The sequence below is a fragment of the Schistocerca gregaria genome, chromosome 1 (assembly GCF_023897955.1).
Source record: "Schistocerca gregaria isolate iqSchGreg1 chromosome 1, iqSchGreg1.2, whole genome shotgun sequence".
Taxonomy (NCBI): domain Eukaryota; kingdom Metazoa; phylum Arthropoda; class Insecta; order Orthoptera; family Acrididae; genus Schistocerca; species Schistocerca gregaria.
In genome coordinates this window covers 362,322,033-362,342,799 of record NC_064920.1, presented here as the reverse complement: position 1 = coordinate 362,342,799, position 20,767 = coordinate 362,322,033, and positions in this window count along the sequence as shown.

The window sequence follows — 20,767 nt, the reverse complement described above, 5'->3', positions numbered from 1 at the left end:
TCGGCAGGATTTACATAGGGCGATCTGGATGGCCGTATCATTCGCTCGAATTGTCTACAATTTTCTTCAAGCCAATCGTGAACAGTTGTTACCCTGTGGCATGGCGCATGGTCATCGATAAAAATTCTATCTTTTCTTGAGAACACGAACGCCTTGATTGGCTGCAGATGGTGCACTCCAGTCAATGTTCGTTTTCAATTGGACCAGAGGACTCACTCCATTCCACGTAAATACAGCTCACATCTTTGTGGAGCCATCACCAGCCTGTACAGTGCCTTGTTGATAACCTGGGTTCGTGGCTTCGTGGCGTCTGCGTCACACTCGAACCCTAAGATCAGCCCTCAACAAATCGGTACTCATGTGAACAGGCTACGATTTTCCAGTCGTCTAGGATCCAACCAACATGGTCACGAGGCCAGGAGAGATACTGCAGACGATGTCGTCCTGTAAGCAAAGGCACTCGAGTCGGGCGTCTACTGCAGTAGCACATACACGTCAAATTTTGCCGCACTGTTGTAATGGATACGTTCGTCTTTTGCTCCACATTTGTTTCTGCTGTTATTCCATGGATTCCACTTGTCTGTTAGTACTGACAACTCTACGCAAACGCCGCTGCTCTCGGTCGTTAAGTGAAGGCCGTCGGCCACTGCTTTGTTCGTAGTGAGAGGTAATGCCTGAAATGTGGTATTCTTGATATACTCTTGACACTGTGGATTTCGGAATACTGAAACCTCTAATGATTTTCGAAATGGAATGTCCCTTGCGCCTAGGCCCAACTACCATTCCGCGTTCAAAATCTGTTAATTCCCATCTTACGGCCATAATCACATCAGATACCATTTCACATGAATTATCGCAGTGCAAATGACAACTCCGCCAATGCACTCCCTTTTAAACACCTTGCGTACACGATACTACCGCCATCTATATACGTGCATATCGCTATCCAATGACTTTTGTCAAATCACTGTATACCAATCGGGAAGAACCACATAACAATGAGGTGTGAGAGAAAAACTGGCACTCTCGATCCCATCTTAACTTCCTGGAAGTAAATCCTGGTAACAGTGTCGTTGAATTTTGTCTCAATCTGTGCTGCCCTCGCTGAATCAAATTTGAACTTGTCTGACATTGCGGTCCAGGTGTATAGCTGTATCTGGAGACAGGTGTATATCGTAACAAGGACGATGAGCGCCAGCATCTTCCTGAGAGCACTAGCACGAACACTGATGCAGATACGAAAACACATGTCCAATGCTACTGGCAGTTTTTCGGAGTGGCTATCCAACATCCTTCAGATCTCACTCAAATTCAATTACATGTACAAATTATGTTCCTATAAAACACTGTAGTAGGTATGAAACGTTCATGAATCTACGCTCATGCTCATAAATTAAGGGTAATGCTGATACATGGTGAAACAACGCTCTGGTGCGCAGTTTGCGGGTTTAAATCACAGCAGGGTATGACCATGCGGGTCATTTGGCCTGCGGTCGTCGCACGGTGGGGCTGGCAGCAGTCCACATAAGCAGAGGTGTGTCGGTTCATGTCAGAATACGGTGCAGCGAGTAAGTGAGCAGACTTTTCAGACATGCTAATGTGACTGTGTGTTGACAATGGCTCAAAGAACACATATTGATGACGTTATGATGTGTAGAATACTAGGGCGACTGGAGGCTGGCCAAACACAGCAGGTCGTAGCACCTCCGTGTGCCACAAAGTGTGATCTCAAGATTATAGCAACGATTCCAGCAGACAGTATACCTGTCCAGGCGCTACAGTAAGGGACGTCCACAGTGTACAACACCAAACGAAGATCTATATCTCACCATCAGTGCTCGCAGTCGGCCACGGAGTACTGCAGGTAGCCCTGTTCGGACATTACCGCAGCCACTGGAACACTTGTCTCCAGACGCACAGTCTGCAGACGACTGAACAGACATCGTTTAATCGCCCGGAGACCTGCAAGGTGCCTTCTACTGACCCCTGGTCACATGAGGGCCCGTAAAGCTTCGTGTCAAGAACACAGTACGTGGTCATTGGAACAGTGGTCCCAGATTATGTTCAGGGACGAGTCCACGTATAGTCTGAACAGTGATTCTCGCCGGGTTTTCATCTGGCGTGAACCAGGAACCAGATACCAACCCCTTAATGTCCTTGAAAGGGACGTGTATGAAGGTCGTGGTTTGATGGCGTGGGTTGGTGTCATGATTGGTGCACGTACACCCCTGTATGTCTTTGACAGAGGAACTGTAACAGGTCAGGTGTATCGGGACGTCATTTTGCATCAGTATGTCCGCCTTTTCAGGGGTTCAATAGGTCCCACCTCCCTCCTGATGAATGGTAACGCACAGCCCCACCGAGCTGCCATCGTGGAGGAGTACCTTGAAACAGAAGATATCAGGCGAAAGGAGTGGCCTGCCTGTTGTCCAGACCTAAACTCCATGGAGCACTAGATGCAGAGATGAATGAGATCGCACGAGTGAAGTTCCTAGAAATGGATAATTAACTGTGGTTGCACCAAAACATTCCTGAGTTCACCAAAAGGACCAATTGTGTTTGCTTTGCCCTCACAAATCTCTTCTTATGCACACCTGCAAACCGGCATGCTTTGCATTCTTCTACTCAGTACTTTCCTTCAGCAAAAATTTTTTTGCAGTTATTCAGTTAAGGTAAAAAAAGTATTTATTCTACAGAAACATGCAATAAGAATACGTCTTGCCGAAGCTCCTTCAGGTATCTAAGAATTCATACACTCATGTGCCAAAATTAGCACTACGTACACTCCATAATGGTATTAGTGGCTAGGAGTAAGAAGTGAATTCGTGATGAGTTGTGCAATTCACAACTACAATACTAGAAGCAAAAATAATTTCCACATAGACTATGCATCCCTGTTTAGGACTCAGAATGTAGTTTTATACTCTTGTACTAAAGTCTATAACGAGTTAGCAGCAGACATCATGCAGGAAACTGAATATACCCAGATAATCAAAAACTGAGTAGTTAGCTACTTCGTTGTCTGTTCTTTGTACAATTTATCAGATTATATGACGTCAGGGAAACAAATCTGCGTAACTCAAATGTTTATGTTAAACGTATCTTGACATAACAAGTACCGCTGATACCACTCCATGAAAAGCTACGCAAATGCTTTGTTCGAAGAGTCAAACACAATCGAAAGAAGAGTAATCCAGGAGAAAGAATCGTTGGATTTCTTGAAAGTAGCAGATTTCATGCTGATGTACATGTGTGTAACTAAAGGAATCTGTGAGTAGATGGGCTTTAACGTTTGTTTGTAAATGAATAAATATGTATACGGTCTTGGCTTTAGAAAGTTTTGACCATAATTTGTTGTTAGCATACTTTACTGAGTTAACCCGCATTGCCTGCTTCTGCCCTTTAACGTACAGCTCTGCCCGTTTCACATCTCATAAGATTCTTCTTCATGATGGTATTTCCGAAATACGAATTGTTGATGGAAAAATGAATGATTGACGGAACTTCGACTAGATGAACCATGTTCAGTTGTCAATGTTGAAGCAAAACCACTTGTAATTATTATGGAACCGTTCTAATAGATTTCTGAAAGTAGAAGGTCGATTTCGTTGTGTTTACTCTCCGAATGTATTATCAGATGTTTTTTTTACTAGGATCGTGTTAGGCCGGCGATAATTGAACACCAACTGTTAATATGGTATGACTGGTCTGTGGTATGAAGAAAATGCGAACCTGGAAGTCGGCAGCTAAAGTGTACATTATTGAGGGATTCTTAAATTTGTGTGCATAGATGGCACGCACTGTCGATGTGTCCTGATGTTTGTGGTCCATTGGAAATTTGATGGCCATGGACATCAGCTCTCTAATTTACATTATTTTAAAACGGCTGAAACACCAGATAGAGCTTGATGGACACATTCTACAGCCGTTCTTTAAAATTGTGCTGTGTTTTTTCAGTATCGTAACAGAACACTGAAAATTCAAGAGCTAGGACTCAAAGCAAAACAACAAACAAAATGTGTACATTGTTTTGGTACAGACAGGTCGCTGCTGAATTCTGATTTCGAAACAATGGCATCATTTCATCACTTGTGTTTGAGATGTTTGATCAGTTATGTTGTATATGAGTTCATGTCAAAACATTCTCAGCTTGTGTTTGGGGGAGGATTATACTTCCAGCGCAAAAAGTGTGACACTAATTCCTCCGACACGGAAGATCATCTTCTGGTTGCGGTAGTCCCCAACTCATGAGTTTGTCCTCGGTGTGATGGCCTCCAATACGCTGCCTTATTTAATTTCTACCATATGGTCCAAGGCTATTGATAATCAGAGGGTCGAAGCTCTGTTTGGATAGTACTTTGTTGCTGAGCAGAGCTGTCATCAGACAATTCACAAAGCAGACTTACATATTATTAAGTGACAATTAAAGATGTTGCGCGTAAATGTCTAAAGGATATATGTTATAAGATATTTCTAATATTATAATGCCTCTTCCATTCAAATACAGTTAAGGAGATCTCTTTAATTTGCAAAAGCTTCGTAAATGAAGGAAAACTCAATTAGAAGAAATAAAAGCAGTGGTGTTATCTAATAATGCCATAACTGCAGTGTAAAAGACTATATGAATCGTACAGCTGATTTGGACTAAAACTCAATAACGGCGTGTAAAGTGCATTTTAAAGATAGCGAACCTGTAGTTATCCACAATGACGTCAGGAAATTTTCATTCGTGGATGAATTTAACAACCTGTAAAGCTTATTGATGTAAAAAACTAAAATAAAATAGCATGCTGCTGAAGCTAATGGCCGCTGTGTTTCGTAAACGTGTCTTCATCGCATATCACGTGCAGTTACGCACGAAACCCTCCGTACGCAGAGCCGTTGTCGCTCCTGGTCTTCCTTATGTTACAGAAACATCGTGATTATATCAGGAACTGAGCCACACTTACGGCGATAGACATGTCATCTATCGAGACACTCTTGTTGAAAAACCAACACATATGAACGGATAGAGGATTCGAATGCAGCATTATCACCTGCGTAAGAAGATGTTATATAATGAGCTATAGAAAGAGAAGTCGAAGATTTCGTTTCAAGGATGCAGTCAGGCATAGCATGAGGCACTGCAAGTTGGAGGTGTGAAGGTTCAACAGCTCGCTAAATGGCGCCAAAGAATACACAAACAGACCGTTCAAGCATAATAAGCGGCAAAGTTGCAAATCTCGAACTGAAAGCAGGTCTAACAAAAATTTAGTTCCGGGAAACAGTGAATAGAGATGTGCAGTGCACTAATCTTGCGTATTCTATCTGCCAACACGTCTTCACCAACGACGTAGGAGCCTATGACAGGAGTGAAGAAAATACAGTGGAATAGCAGTCACGTTCTGTCAGTTACAGACGGGAACTGGAATTTGTGCATACACTTGTACTACAGTAACTGTCATACAAAATCAAAACTTACAGAATGAAGAAAAAGAAAAAAAAGAGGAGACAAGGAATTCCAACTTCCTTAATGCTTAGGGCAAAGTATTAAGGTTGTGATCAGTGAAGTATATGGACCACCTAAGGGGTAAGGGGAAGCTATCGTTGTTTCAGGAGACAAACTATTTCTCAAAATGAAGAACAGCGTAAGTTCTATGATGCTTCGGGGAAAGTTATTCCATACTTGAGTGCTTACAGTGCAGTAGGACTTCGCGTAATAGCTTATGGTATGAGGAGTCTGATAATTTTGAATGCCACGATCAGGTGTCTCATTAATTATCAGGGAATGATAATTTAAAACGTAACGATCAGCTGTCTCATAAATGTAGATTTCAGATTTTACGTAGCCAGAAAAGGTCTCTCTAGTCGGGGGTGACGCTGTTCTACAGTTTGATCGTTTTCACGTGCTAATTAACCCAACGTTACAGCAGAGATGCTATTCTACTAACAACTTAGTTATCTTTGGGAATGGTCTGTGAGGCACTTGATAGTCCTCTGTGGCGATACCTGTAAGACACCGCTAGCCCACGCCTCTCGCGGTGTGCGTTTAACCCCATTTAAATGACGCGCCAAGCGCGCGCCCAGCGGCTGTACGATTAATTAAATAATCGGCGTGCTAATCACAGTTGAAATCTCTGGTCCAGAGGGACGTGAAGAGGCTGTGGTCCAGAGAGAGAGTAGAGTCAGTCGAGTCTGGTTCAGTCTTAAGAGTCAGTCGAGCTAGAAAGTGTCTTGTGAAACGATCATTCTGTGGATAATATTAGTGTGATGATTTCTTTTATATCTGTTATGTTGTCTTCTTCGATGAGTAAAAAAAAAATATAGGTAAAATAAATTTTTGTGATGTCCATCAATAAGTTCATTCCAGTAAAAATAGAGCCACTTCCCTTCACCTTTATTCACCCTTTTTTCTTTCTTTCCTTTCAACAAAACAAAAAACAAAAAAATGCAACCCTCCTTTTTTTTTTTTTTTAATTCCGGACATCACACCTCTTTGAGTTCTAGGTGTGCGAACAAAGGAGATCGTTCACTGAAAATGCTGGGGGTCGGTTTGGATAGCTGTCGTGTGGAAGGAAAAGTGGTTGCATGTCCAATGCCGCGTGTTACTGTGTTGCTGTACGGTGAGGTAATAACATGTAGTTTGGTTGTTTCATGCTTAACTTTTCCTTGGTTTGAGCCGCGGAATTGCTATCACATTCAGGTGCTGGACTTGCGTCTCACGTGTTGCTATCGGCTCTTTGTGTATTTCTGAGGAGATTATGTTTCTAGACTCGGAACAAAATCTGCTTGCTATTAACTGGTCCGACTATTGATACAGCTAATTTAGTCACTCCTTATTCTGAACCTTCGTAAGTTTTTTGCGATGTTTATTGCACCATATTTCGTTAAATTTTCTTACACGTTGTCTGTGTGCCACGTGAGCACTATGCACAAGTTACATCTGTATTGCTATGACTTACTCATTTTTGAGCTCATTTACATCAATTTACATTTGAATATTCTTTACAATCATCCACATTGCCATTCATTTTCCTATATAAATGAATTAGGCAGATTTGTACTCAACGTTTGATGCAAGATAATTTGATGTGAAGTGAGTTATTTGGCTATCTCGAGTTATAGAATTTTTCGATTTTCTCACTGCAATCGACGTCAACAACAGTAGCAATCACTACTGATATTGTACTTCACGTTTATGGATACATTTTGAGCAGGCCAGGTACAGTCAACTCCGCAAGAAAGTGTACGCCATAATTTTAAATGCAACGTCCGCAGCGACATCAATGGTAGTGGTCTGGAATCTGTAATCAATGTGCTTTTGCACAATGTATAGATAAACAGTGTGAGAGTTTATGTTTTGTTTTGTTGGTTGCAGTTTTAAATTAATGCAAAATATCTGAAGCGTCACGAGGTAGTGTTTCTTGAAAATCGTCCAAAGGGACCACAGGTTTCAAATGGAGCTGCTGTAAAATTATTAGAAAGTCAAAGACGTTCCTTGCGAAGTAGGTCAAACGATATCTAGAGGTTGGAATCGTGGATGATTTACCGGAGAGAGGGCTAAGGGCCAAGCTACAGTCGATAATGCCGGCAACTGGATTTACTATTAGGTAATTGTGCAATTAGTAATAACATGTATTTTCATGTAAACACATATTTATAGTAGTTTCTTTTATTTCATTCAGACAACGTCTTACACTTTATTGTGGAATTGACTGTACGCTTTGGCAGAGACGCAGTGCTTGGTTCTACAGAAAGCGTCTTTTTTCGATACCGTACACAAGGTCCAGTCATTCCCGCCTATGTTCGACGTCAACGACCAATAACTACTCACAGATGGCAGGTGGCACCACTACCAGTGACAGGTATGTAAACCGTGTTGGAGGGCAGGAAGGATTCGAAAGCCTGTGGAAACGGAACGATTTATCTGACATCCAAAAGTAGGCGATCATTGGCTTTCATGCCAATGGTGGACACATTTCTGGAACGGTTAAGTTTTCAAACTGTTCGCGTGCCGCAATCAAATAGCATCAAGATAACAGTGTCACATACCACTGTCCCACTGCCAAAAGAAGTTTCACAAACGTCTGCGCTATCGAACCAAATGTAATCAAGCACGTATTTCAGGTGAGGTTCTCGTGGTTACCTCTGCGCTTGAAGCCCATCAGTCTGTGTTCTGCTATTGTAGCAATCAGATAACTTGCTCGTAAGGCTACTGAAACGCTCTCAATATACACTTAGGTGACAAAAAGCAAGAGATACCGATGTGCATATATACAGATGGCTGTAGTATCTCGTGCGCAAGGTATAGAAGGGCAGCAACTGCGGAGCTGTAATTTGTACTTAGGTGATTCATGAAGAAAGATTCCCGGCGTGATTACCGACGCACGACGGGAGTTAACAGCCTTTGAATGCGGAATGGTAGTTGGAGCTAGACTCTTGGTAATTCCATTTCGGATACCTCTAGGGGATTCAGTACGAGGTCCACAGTGTCAAGGGTGTGCCGAGGTAACCGCATTTCAGGCATTACTTCTCACCATGGATAATTCAGTGGCCGGCAGCTTTCACTTACCGACCGAGAGCAGCGGCGGCGACGTAGAGTTGTCAGTGCTAACTGACAAGAAACAATGCTTGAAATGACAGCAGAAATCAATATGGGACGTACGACAAACGTATCCGTTAGGCTTTAATGGGCTACGGCAGTAGACGACTGACGTGAGTGCCTTTGCCAACAGCAGACATTGCGTGCAGCGCCTCTCCTTGGCTCGTGACCGTATCGGTTGGACCCTAGATCTGGAAATCCATGGGCTAGTCAGAAGAGTCCCGATCTCAGTTGGTAGGAGCTGATGGTAGGGTTCGAGTGTGGCGCAGATCCCACGAAGCCATAGACCCAATTTGTCCACAAGGCACTGTGCAAGCTGGTGGTAGCTCCATAACAGTGTGCGCAGCGTTTACAGTGAATACACTGAGTCCTCTGGCCCAAAGAACCAATCATTGACTGTAAATAGCTACATTCTGCTACTGCAGGACCATTGCGGCTATTCATTGACTTGATGTTTGCAAAAAAACAATGAAATTTTAATGAGTGACAGTGCGCCATGTCATCGGGCCACAGCTGTTCGCGACTGATTTGAGGAACGTTCTTGGCAGGTCAAGTGAGTGACTTGGCCACCCAGACTTATCGACAAGAATCCCATCGAACATTCGTGGAGCGCAATAGAGAGGTCAGTTCGTGCACAAAATACTGCACCACCAATACTTTCACAGTTATGGACGGCTATAGTGTCATCATGGTTCAGTATTTTACAGGAGACTTCTAGCAACTTGTCGAGTCCATGTAACGTTGAGTTGCTACATGACTTATCCTCAAGAATTATGACGCTTTAGGAAAATGAACATTTCCTCTACAAACATCAACATGGATTCCGCAAACAGAGATCCTGCGAAACTCAGATAGCCCTGTTACTCCATGAGATACACAACGCAGTGGACAACGGCGCTCAGGTTGGTGTCGTGTTCCTTGATTGACACCGTCTCGCACTGCCGTTTAATGAAAAAAACAACAAAAAACGAGCTTACTGAGTACCGGAGCAGACTTGCGATTGGATTCAAGACATTCTTGCATATAGAAATCAACACGTCGCTCTTAACGGAACAAAATCGACAGATGTAAAGGTAATGTCCGGAGTACCACCCGAAAGTGTTATAGGATCGTTGCTGTTTACAATATATATAAATGATCTAGTAAAAAGCGTCGGATGCTCGTTAAGGCTATTCGCAAATGCAGTTGTTTATACCGAAGTAGCAAAGCCAGAGGATAATAAAAATATGCAGAACGACCTGCAGAGAACTGGTGAATGGTGCAGACTCTCTCAGTTGACCCTGAACTTAAATTAATGTAACATATTTCGCAAACATAGGAAAAGAAATCCACTACTGTACAGCTACACTATTGATGACAAACAGCTGGAGACAGCGTCTACCGTAAAATATCCAACCGTAACTATCCAGAGCGACCTTAAGTGAAATGACCATAAAAAACAGATAGTGGGAAAAGCAGACAACAGACTCAGATTCATCTGATGAATCTTGAGGAAATGGAACTCATCCACGAAAGAAGCGGCTTATAATGCGCTTGTTCGCCCGATTCTTGAGTATTGTTCATCTATCTGGGATCCCTATCAGGTAGGACTGATAGAACAGAAAGAGAAGATCCAAGGAAGAGCGGCGTGTTCCGTCAAGGGATCGTTCATCTGGCGAGAGAGCATTACGGAGGTGCTAAACAAACTCCACTGGCAGACGTTACAAGAGAGGCGTTGTGCATCACGGAGGAATTTACTATTGAAAATTTCCTCCCCTACACCTCCCGACATACATCTCGCGTATTGGCCACGAGGAGAAAATTCGAAAAATTAGAGCCAATACAGAGGCTTACAGACAATCATTCTTCCCACGCTCTATTCGCGAGTGGAAGAGGGTTGGAGGGATCAGATAGTGGTACCGAAAGTACCCTGTGCCACATACCCTTAGGTGTCTTGCGGAGTATGATATAAGTGCACGCCGGGCACAAGGAGTAAAATACGCCAAGGAAAAAGAAGAGCCACTGATGAAGGAAGTGAAACGACCGTTTTAGCAGCAGTAAGACACAATGGAAATGTCACTACGATACATTTCGAAAGTACTAGAGGTATCAATCAAACGCGTTTTCAGTGAACATACATTTCGTCGCATTTCAACCTCTTCACATTTCTCTGCCCTACAGCTGCTTAGCAACAACTTTCAAAACTGTTTACAGTTCCCCGAAATTTATCTACGAAAAGTGTAAAATAATGTGGCACATCTGCGCTAAATTTTGTTTAAGGAGGAAGCATCGTTTACAAAGCCTATGCAAGTCAATTTTCGCTATATCCACCAATCGCCAGCTGAAAATCCACGATGACTCAAAGAGTAGGATAAAAAGAACGCTCTTGGTCTACCAACGTTTGGTGCATGGTTTTCAGGACCCGCATCATTGGTCCTTGTTTTATTGAAGGGAATCTAACAACACCAAGGGTGTGTCAAGCTCGTTAGATACAAAGCTGGAAGACATCGCACTGGACGTAAGGCATCCAGTATGGTACCAACATAACGGATGTCCCTCTCATTCCGCATAGGTAACGACATGAGAACATTTTGCGAGTACTGGAGTGGTCATTCAAGCAACAGAAGATGGTATACACACTCATCAAACTTAACACATCTACGGTTTAATCTGCTGGGAAAATTAAAACAAGAGTTCTATTAGGAAACATTGGCGACTCCCGGAGACATGAAATGGCCTATGACGGGGATCTGTGAGTCTGCGCTGCCCTTAACAGCAGATGAAATTCGATGTGTAGTGTTATTTTTGCAGAATCTCTTTATAGCATGTGTCAGTGCTCAAGGTGAACATTTTGAGCAGTTGGTATGACAGCTATACTAACACCCACATTAACCGTGCCTCGGTTATGTGCATATTTATATTTTGCATAATTGGGCAGAAGTTTGTGGCAGCTCTTCTTATGATGGCAGGGCAATGATTTGCGGCGCTGTTACCTTGAGATTATTTGACCAATTACCATAAATGTTAGGTTCAAGTTCACTAAGAAGCTTCTTTCAGTTGCCATGTGAAACGTCCCCTTAGAAAAATTGTACACGACTGTGCTTAAACTGACACACAATAGTTTTTAGTGCAACGCAATCTGACTTTCAATAATCCCTACAAAAGAATGGCCCTGACTAACATTAACCTATACCTTTCACAAATCACTTACCTCACAAAAATCTTCGTTACTCGAACTACTGCAATACAGCGAGCACCACTACTGCCAGCTAAATAAAAGATTCTAACTACTGAAGGCACTAACTACTGATAGGCATAGTTAGCGAATGAAAGATTTTAATAGAGAACAAACAATGTATTTACCTTAATAGTCATAATATATATATCAGTTCATGACATCCAGTCTTACAAATTTCAAAACTCCGCCATCTTTCTTCCCACGTCCACCACTGCTGGCGGCTCACCTCCAAATGCGCAACGCTACGCACTGTTAGCATCCAGCTGCCGCTGCTCAACACTACAATGGCAGACAACAATGCAAACTAAACACAGACTGCGCACAGCACAGCCAGTGATTTTTCATACCGAGCGCTAAGCGGCGTTACCAATAAGAAAACCTAAACAGCCTACTTACACATGAAAAAAATATGTAATTACATAAAAAAAGCTGTGTCACGTAATTTGGCGACTATAAACGATACAAATTACTTGCGGACGTTGGGAAATTGTCTACTATAACGTGGCAAAAACTACACCTCGATATATTTATTTGTTCTGGTTATATTTGATGTGACCTATCTTAACTTTCTCACCCTGTACAAAGCCTTGTAAAATCGATTTATACTTTTGAAAATAAAAGCGTTGTAGTCTTGTATGCAACTTAAAATTTACCTCAAGTTCATTTCTTTGTTCAAATAGAAGATGTAGCCCATGAAATGTGCTAGCATTGCGAATATGGAAAATCATCATCTGCATAATGGAATGATGGTAATGAAATTTTGTGTCGAACTGGGACACGAACCCAGATTTCCCGCTTATTGCGAGCGGTTGCACACTATTGGGCTCTCCGAGCACGACCTATGGCGAGAAATTTGGAAATTTGTGGTAAGTTCTATGGGATCAAACTGCTGAGGTCATCGGTCCCTAGGCTTACCCACTACTTAATCTGACTTAAACTAACTTACGCTGAGGACAACACACACACCCAAGCCCAAGGGAGGACTCGAACTTACGACGCGGGCTGCCGCGCGAACCATGGCAAGGCGCCCCAGACCCCACGGCTACCCCACTCTGCCTTTGCCGAGACTTACAATTTCAGACGTCGTCAACCATGCGTCTACAACCGGCACTCGTGCATCTGTTACAGGAACTTTGCATCGTATTGTGAACAACACAAGCACTGCAACATCGAAGACGTTTGTTGAAACCGAATAGATGTGTTTGAAGCACTCTTTATTTCGCCTAAGAGCTTAGGCTAAGGTCAAGGTGCCATTTTCCAGATCATCCAGATCAGTGTTCTAACATACATAAGGACATTACATTGTATGTATTGTATTGTATGATAACGGGGGGCCTAGAAACGACGGAGAGGCTCCGTCCCCGATGCAGCCGCAGTGGTCCACAACCGCACGACGACTACCGCAGTCCACTTCACCCCTCCGCCGCCCCACACCGAACGACTCTTCCAAGGTTATTGTGCGGTTCGGCCCCCGGTGGACCCCCTCAGGGAACGTCTCCTACCAGACGAATGTTGCCCGTATGTTTGCGTGGTAGAGTAAAGGTGGTGTACGCGCACGTTGAGAACTTGTTTGCTCAGCAATCGCCGACATAGTGTAGCTGAGGCGGAACAAGGGGAACCAGCCAGCATTCGCCGAGGCAGATGGAAAAGCGCCTAAAAACCATCCAAAGACTGGCCGGCTCACCGGACCTAGACACAAGTCTGCCGGGCGGATTCGTACCTGGGACCAAGCGCTCCCACCAAACACAGAAAGCCGTGCGTTAGAGCGCACGGCTAACTGGACAGGCGAAATAAGGACTGTAACGTTGTGCATTATACAGCAACAAAATTTAGTTGAGTACCGGTACTGCTGCCCCGGTCGAATATTTATCGGATCGCGTGACCGTCAAGGAGAGCAGCAGAGAGTGCTTCGCTGATTTACGTTGCGTCTTCCGAGGTGAGTCACGACGCCAGCAGCTCCCTCCACTATCTCCAGGACCGTGCCGCAGGTTGCCCTACACTCGTCCTTGAGCGCCTGGACTCGGCAGCAGAACGTGAGACGCGTTCCGTCCTCAGAGCCGGGTGTGCAGGCGATAAACATCGCTCAGGGCATTTGCCTAGCCAGCGGGGATGATAATAACACGGCACGGCAGCACGGCGGGCCCAGTCTCCATAAATCCACACGCTCCACACTCACTCCTCACTGCACCTGCCGCATTGTTCAGCGCAGACACTTTCCTCACTCTGAACACACGCTGTCACTGTTGGCAATGTTTGCTTTCAATTGCAGCATTCCGTGGACATCTAATGAGTATCCGTGACCTTTCCATCAGTCCGTGTTGTGCGTAATTAATGAAGAACTGATGTTCTACCTGAAGACAGGCGGCTTGCATTTGAGTAATTTGCTATCTTTGTGAATGAATGACTTCCTTAATAACTGAAGCCCACGTTCAATTTACAACCGTTCTTCATGACATGAAGTGTATCTAAGAAGTCACAAGACATCATGCCAACTGTAGTAAACTCAATGATCTAAAACGAGGCTTAATTGCCTTCCTCTTTCCTTCATTGTCTTATTTGGTCCCTTGTTTTATTTGTGAGTTAAATCTAACTTATATTTTCCTTGTTTATTTTGTATGGAAAATGAGAACTCACTACAGGTATGTTAATCTAATTTGAGGTTTATATACCAAGGAAAGAAAAACGGTGTCATTATTGCTACGCGAGTAAACAGCACAATATTAATTAGACCTATGTGTTCAATTCGTGACTGAAATTAATTGCAGACATCGGAAGAAAAGTGGGGCAGATATGAAATCTCATTTCCACTACATTCATACATTACTGCTGTGGACGCGTCCGTCCATCCTGATTTAGGTTTTCCGTGATTTCCCTACATGGCTTCAGGCAAATGCCGGGATGGTTCCTTTGAAAGGGCACTGCCGACTTCCTTCCCCATCCTTCCCTAATCTGATGAGACCGATGACCTCGTAGTTTGGTATCTTCCCTCCAAATCAAAACCTCCCCTCCCACCAACAGCTGTGGACGCTAGAAAATGGAGTACCTGGAGGAGAAATCGAATCATTTTCCATTTATTCAGTTCCAGTTCAATAGAGGGGTGATAGCAGCCGTGTATGGGGATAGTGCCATTGGACAGTACACGGCAATAAAATGATTTTCTCCTTTTAAGGAGGATACTTTTGACATTAGTGACTCCACATTCAGGAAGACCTACGGGGTTTGATGATTTTAATCGCTACCACAATGAGTCACGTCACCGTACTCGAGAACTGGCAAATGTGATGAACTGTTATCATTCCACCATCGTGCGACATTTGCATGCAATGGAGGAGGTTCAAAAATTGGGTGTATGGGTACCACATGCTCTAAGCCAAAATCACAAAAGTTAACTGGAGGTCATACGTGCATTTCTACTTGCTCGTCGTCATTTCTCTCGTGACCAGCACCGACCATTACTACCCTGTATCGTTACTGATGACGAGGTATCGTGTCTTTATGTTAACGAGAGAAAAAGAAACTAATGGTTGAACCCAAACAAAGCAGCAACGCCCAGTACAAAGACCTTCGCGCATCCACAAGAGATAATGTTACGCATCTGGAGGAACAGCGGCGGTGTGGTGACTACCAATTCCTTCACTGGAGTGTAACCACGTAACCACTGTCAGCAGCTGAGACATCTTGCAGGCGGAATCCAAGAACAACGAGGAGGAAGACTGCGTGAAGTGATGCTACTCCACGATAATGCACGCCCGCCTGCTGATAGACATACAAAAAACACTACACAGGAGTTGGGTTGTGGAGTCATTCCGCACCCAACATATTCGTGGATCTTGCGCTCTCAGATTTTCACCTTTTCCGCTCTCTATCAAATTGCCATCAAGGATATTGCTTACCAGATGAAAATGGGCCTCGAACATGGCTCGACGAGTTCTTTGCGTCAAAACCACGTGATTTCTACAGTCGCGAAATCGAAAAGTTACCCCAGCGTTGACAAATTATTGTAAACAGTGAAGGACAATATCTTATTCATGACTTAAGTATCTGTTATGTGTACTTAGTGCATTTATTAAACTTATGGAAAAACGCTGCGAACTTATGCAACAACCTTATACAACCATACTGCCTGTGACGGTAAGGAATTTTAATTTTTAGGATCGAAACTTTTCTTTAGGTGAAAAGAATGAAATGATGGTATGACATTAATGACGGGGAGACCCCCTCTAGGGTTGTGAGGCTGCCTAGTATAACCCTTTTCATTTTACTCCAATTCGGCAGCTTATTTGTCTATGAAGATGAAATGAAATAATTAGGACAAAGTAATTACCCAGTTTCACAGCGAAGAAAATGTCCGACCTGGCAGGAAATAGAACAATGTGTCTCGTGATCTAGAGTCTAACTACTAGACCACGAGCTGCGGACAAGAGGCCCACAAAATATATTAAAGGAAATATTTCGTATAACAGTCCAGACCCGCCAGGTTAGCCGAGAGTGCTAATGCGCTGCTTCCTGCACTCGGGCAGGCGCACCGGCCCCAGATGGAACCGACATCGGCCTGTGTGCCAGCCAGCCTGGATGTGGTTTTTAGGCGGTTTTCCACATCCCGCAAGGTGAACACCGGGCTGGTCCCCACGTTCCACCTCAGTTACACGGCTCGCAGACATCTGAAACTCTTTCGTACTATTCCATGGATTACGCTAGACACAAACAGCTGTGGTACACTAATTCTGTCGCAGGGGGTACAGGGTGGTGGCAGGAAGGGCATCCAGCCACCCGTTAAAATTAACCTTGCCAAAACTGTCCTAACAATGCCGACCCTGCAAAACTGTGGGACAAGGCTAAAGCAAAAGAAGGGAGAATTTTGTATAATTTTCCAGCAAAGGGTCTTAAAAATGAATACCCATTTTTGTGTATGTAGTGCTCAGGAATTCTACTACATCTGCATGTACACCCCACAAGCCACATTCTACTGTGTGGCGGAGGGTACTTTGTGTACCACTGCCAGTTGCCCCCTTCCCTGTTCCAGTCGAGAATTGTGCGCTGGAAGTACGATTATTGGTAAGCCTCCGTATGTTGTCGAATATCTCTCTAATTTTACCTTCATGGTCTTTCCGCAAACAACATATAGAAGCAACAAATAAGTTGGTCGACTCTTCTTGTATTATATGGCCCCGACAGTTCAACAATAAACCACTCCGTGGTGCCCTACGTTTCTCTTGTAACGTCTGCTCTGGAGTTGGAGCTGTGATGCAGGAGCACCATCTAAACGTTACTGTGACGAAATGCACTGCCCTTCCGTGGATCATTTCTATTTTCTCCGTTAATCGTAACTGGCAAGTGTTCAGGACCAACGATGAATATTCAAGTATTGGCGATCGACAGTTATTTTTGGTATCTTCTTCGTGTGGCAACTAAACTCCATGAGGATTCTTCCAATCAACCTGTCTAGAAAATGCCTTTCTTGCCATTTAAGTCTACGTGGTCGGTCAGTACAGTAACGAGCCTTTCCGCCTATTTATGCCCAATACTTCACATTTTTTTATGTCCACGGTCGACTACGAGTCACTGCATCAAGTCTGGATTCTCTGCAGGCAGATCGTCCTGCACTTCGCTACAGTTTTCTAACGGTGCGATTTCTCTATGTACAACATCATCATCCGCGAACAGCCTCACGGAAAATTCAAAGCTATCGACAAGGTCTGTAATTTCTCTTTCGAAGCAGAAATAAGATTTTCAAATTTTGTAAATTAGTTTGAAAATTGTTTCTTGCGGCTCTTGTCAAAAGCAAATCGTTATTAATAAGTGACATTCATAAATTTTTCTTGTAAAATATTGCTTGAAAGGTAGGTATAAGTCATCTGAAAGGAGCAGTAAACATGAAATTAGTCACGACATATAATAAAAGAAAGACATTCAGCTGTTAGTGCCACATGTGCGTCCGTTTTATTTGGAGACACGGCTGAGTAACCGAAAGAAAGCACAAGTGCCGATTTGTTTTGTAATGGATTCTTTGTGGTCAAAAGTTATCTATATCTGCTTTAGCTTTATGAGTAAACTTCTTTGATATCCTGCAGTGGCACCACCTGATCACTATTTCGTAGTATAAGTCAGCGAGTATCTCAAGGAAAGGTTGATTATTGTTAGCAAACTTTACCCTCATTCCTGAACGTTGAGAAAGGGTAAAACAGTCCCAAACAGAATGGATTTATTGGGAGGTGAACTGTTCATGAAAGATTATATGTTGCTAAGAAGATTTCACTCAATATTGTTCACAGAGTGAGAACTGGTATAGACGGTTGACTTAAAGAGTTGCACATTTTCTCGACAGAGATGTCATTAGAGGTGAGGCAAACGTCAATATGCGTCAACAGCGCCTTTAAGACAATAAAACAACGTATTCTTTCGAATTCGTGTCACTCAAATGTTGACTGAGCAGTGACACTACTGAAAGAGAGTCGGAGCGTGCACTCATGGTCAAATACGGTGCCGTGCTTTCCACCATTATTTCGGCTAAGAGATAACGAAGATATCCTTGACGGAATGTAATCGAAGTCTTCATTATTTATTTTCCATCAGTCCACAGTGACAGGTTTTGTGACTCATGGTTCTACAGCATATTTTACAACATAAACATACCCTCCAATTACATGTGAACAAAAATTGACTAACTTTTATAGTAAAATGGTGGTTAGTATTGTTTGTTACCAAGTGCCTAGCGCACAGTAATTATTGCTGGGGCATTCCACTATTTAAAAATGAAATAAAGTATTTTCAGTTTCTTGTAAATACCCTCACATAATTATTCTTAAGAGTCTCTGCTTACTTACACGTTCGTAAGTAACCGTCCACGCAGGGCTCCTGTAAACTAGGAGCTGGAGAAGCGACGGTGACTGCGGCTGTTTTTTCAGTCCGGCTTCTCTCACGTAACGAATCGCCAACTTGCTTATTTGCATGCTTTGTTCGCCCGTTTCGCACCTCCGTTCACGCTCGTTTCTCATCTGTTCCGACGTCATCGCTAGGAATAAATTTCGCATGCACGAAGCCCGACCTCGCCACAAACTCAAAAGGTAAAAATTCAGCACCAGTTCCGTTCATTCTCATAGCCTTAAATAACAACACATTTTAGTAATAATGGATTGTGCACGATAAAGGGTGTATGTGATACATGGTATCCAAATTAAGAACTACTTAATTAATTTCTGAATTAAAAATAATACATATGAATGTCAGTCAACCGATATCGATTATGCAAGATTATTAAGTATTATGCTATAAGAAATTTCTTTACCAAATACAGCATAACAGCACTACGAGTTTCAAGACAACACGGTTTTGCACGTATATTGAGGACAATGCTAGATTTAAGCAGAATTCTTGCGTGTATAGTTATGAGCCACTTCAGTATAAAACTTCATTTCTGTTATAGCTGAGAGAAAAAACTGGATCACTCTAACACAAGAAAATTCAATGCGCACTACGTCTTTAAATGCCTTATTTGCACTCGGAAGCTGTTGAAAATTGTGCTGCCGTGTAAAACGTTTGAAAGAATAATCGTGATTCACCGACGGCGAGTTCGAACAGATGGTGCTCTCTTAGCCTCGACGAGTGTCCAGTTTAGGTTAACAAAAGATCACAGTGGATACAACCCAGGCAACATCATCGGCACTCAGCAAATTTCATCTCCAATCACGTGCAATCACTCCTCACAGGTGTTAATTTCTATTCTCTGCTGTGTGTAGGCCTACCTCAATCTTAGTAATCGCTTCCGAACGAATTCAGGCGTTGATTAAGATGCTGAAGACATCGCTGCTCAGCAACAGCTCTGCTCGTGACAACAGATCACTCTATAACACTACACCACAACCGGCAGCAGCGGAAGTTCTTTTGCCATTGTAATAAAATAATAAAAGTTTCAGTTGGTTCTAGTAATTATTTTTGCATTAGCAGTGAGCGATAAAGCAGAGAAATTGCTTATGCTGGCTACTCTCTTTCGTCGTATATATACTGCAACCAGAAAAAAACAAGAAACAGCTAATGTAGAATAAATTACACTGGCTCTAAATCTTGAGGAAAGCAGACGTGGTACTTGGAACGTCCGACAATGCATATAACGTCGTGGAATTATAAACACCACCGAATACTAAAGAAATAAACATAGTGAATTGTATTTTAAAGTGCTGGCTATATCATCTAAACTAATAGAAGTCCGAGATCTATCGCTACAGATATGCACATTAGTCAGCGACCGATAGTATAGCTCGTCAGTTCAATTATGAGCAACAAAAGCTCTTGATCATCCAGGTCTTCCAGAATAAGCTCGTATCTCCGGCTCCGATTACTCGCTGTTGAAAGCTAGACTCTCTTTTAGAAGCCCATCGCAGTGTACAGAGTGTAGCACATACTGCGGAACATAATAAATGACCTCTCGAACGCTGGGAAAAGCCATTCAACCTGGTAAGTCACGATACATTTTAATATACGTCGACAGAAGATTATGAATGTGTCACAAGTCACACGATGGATTTTTCCTGTAAACGTTTTGGTTGTATCCTAGTATATGCCACGTTTATGTCTGATAAACTGGAACCTCCGTTATTTCTGACTCGTAGAAGGAAACGTCAGATGACGTGCTCCCGACGTGAGATGTGCATATTTTTGAGATGTTGAAAAGTGTCCACCGTGACTTCAAGCAACACATCATTGTTCACTCGACTGCAGAATGCAGGACTTAAATAACCACTTTTTCAGTAAGTAGTTTCGTCCACTTATAATCTATACTACAAACACAAATTTATAGTTAAGAAAAGTTAAGCACGGCGAACCCTGTGCCTAGATGCGATGTTTTAGAAACTTCTCGTATTTTGCAGTCATACTGAGGTGCAGTATCGATACTGAAGCAGCAAAAACCACGTTGCGTAACATTTTTGGGCATGTTCTGCTTTGCTGGCTAATGTTAGTGTAAGAAATTTTAT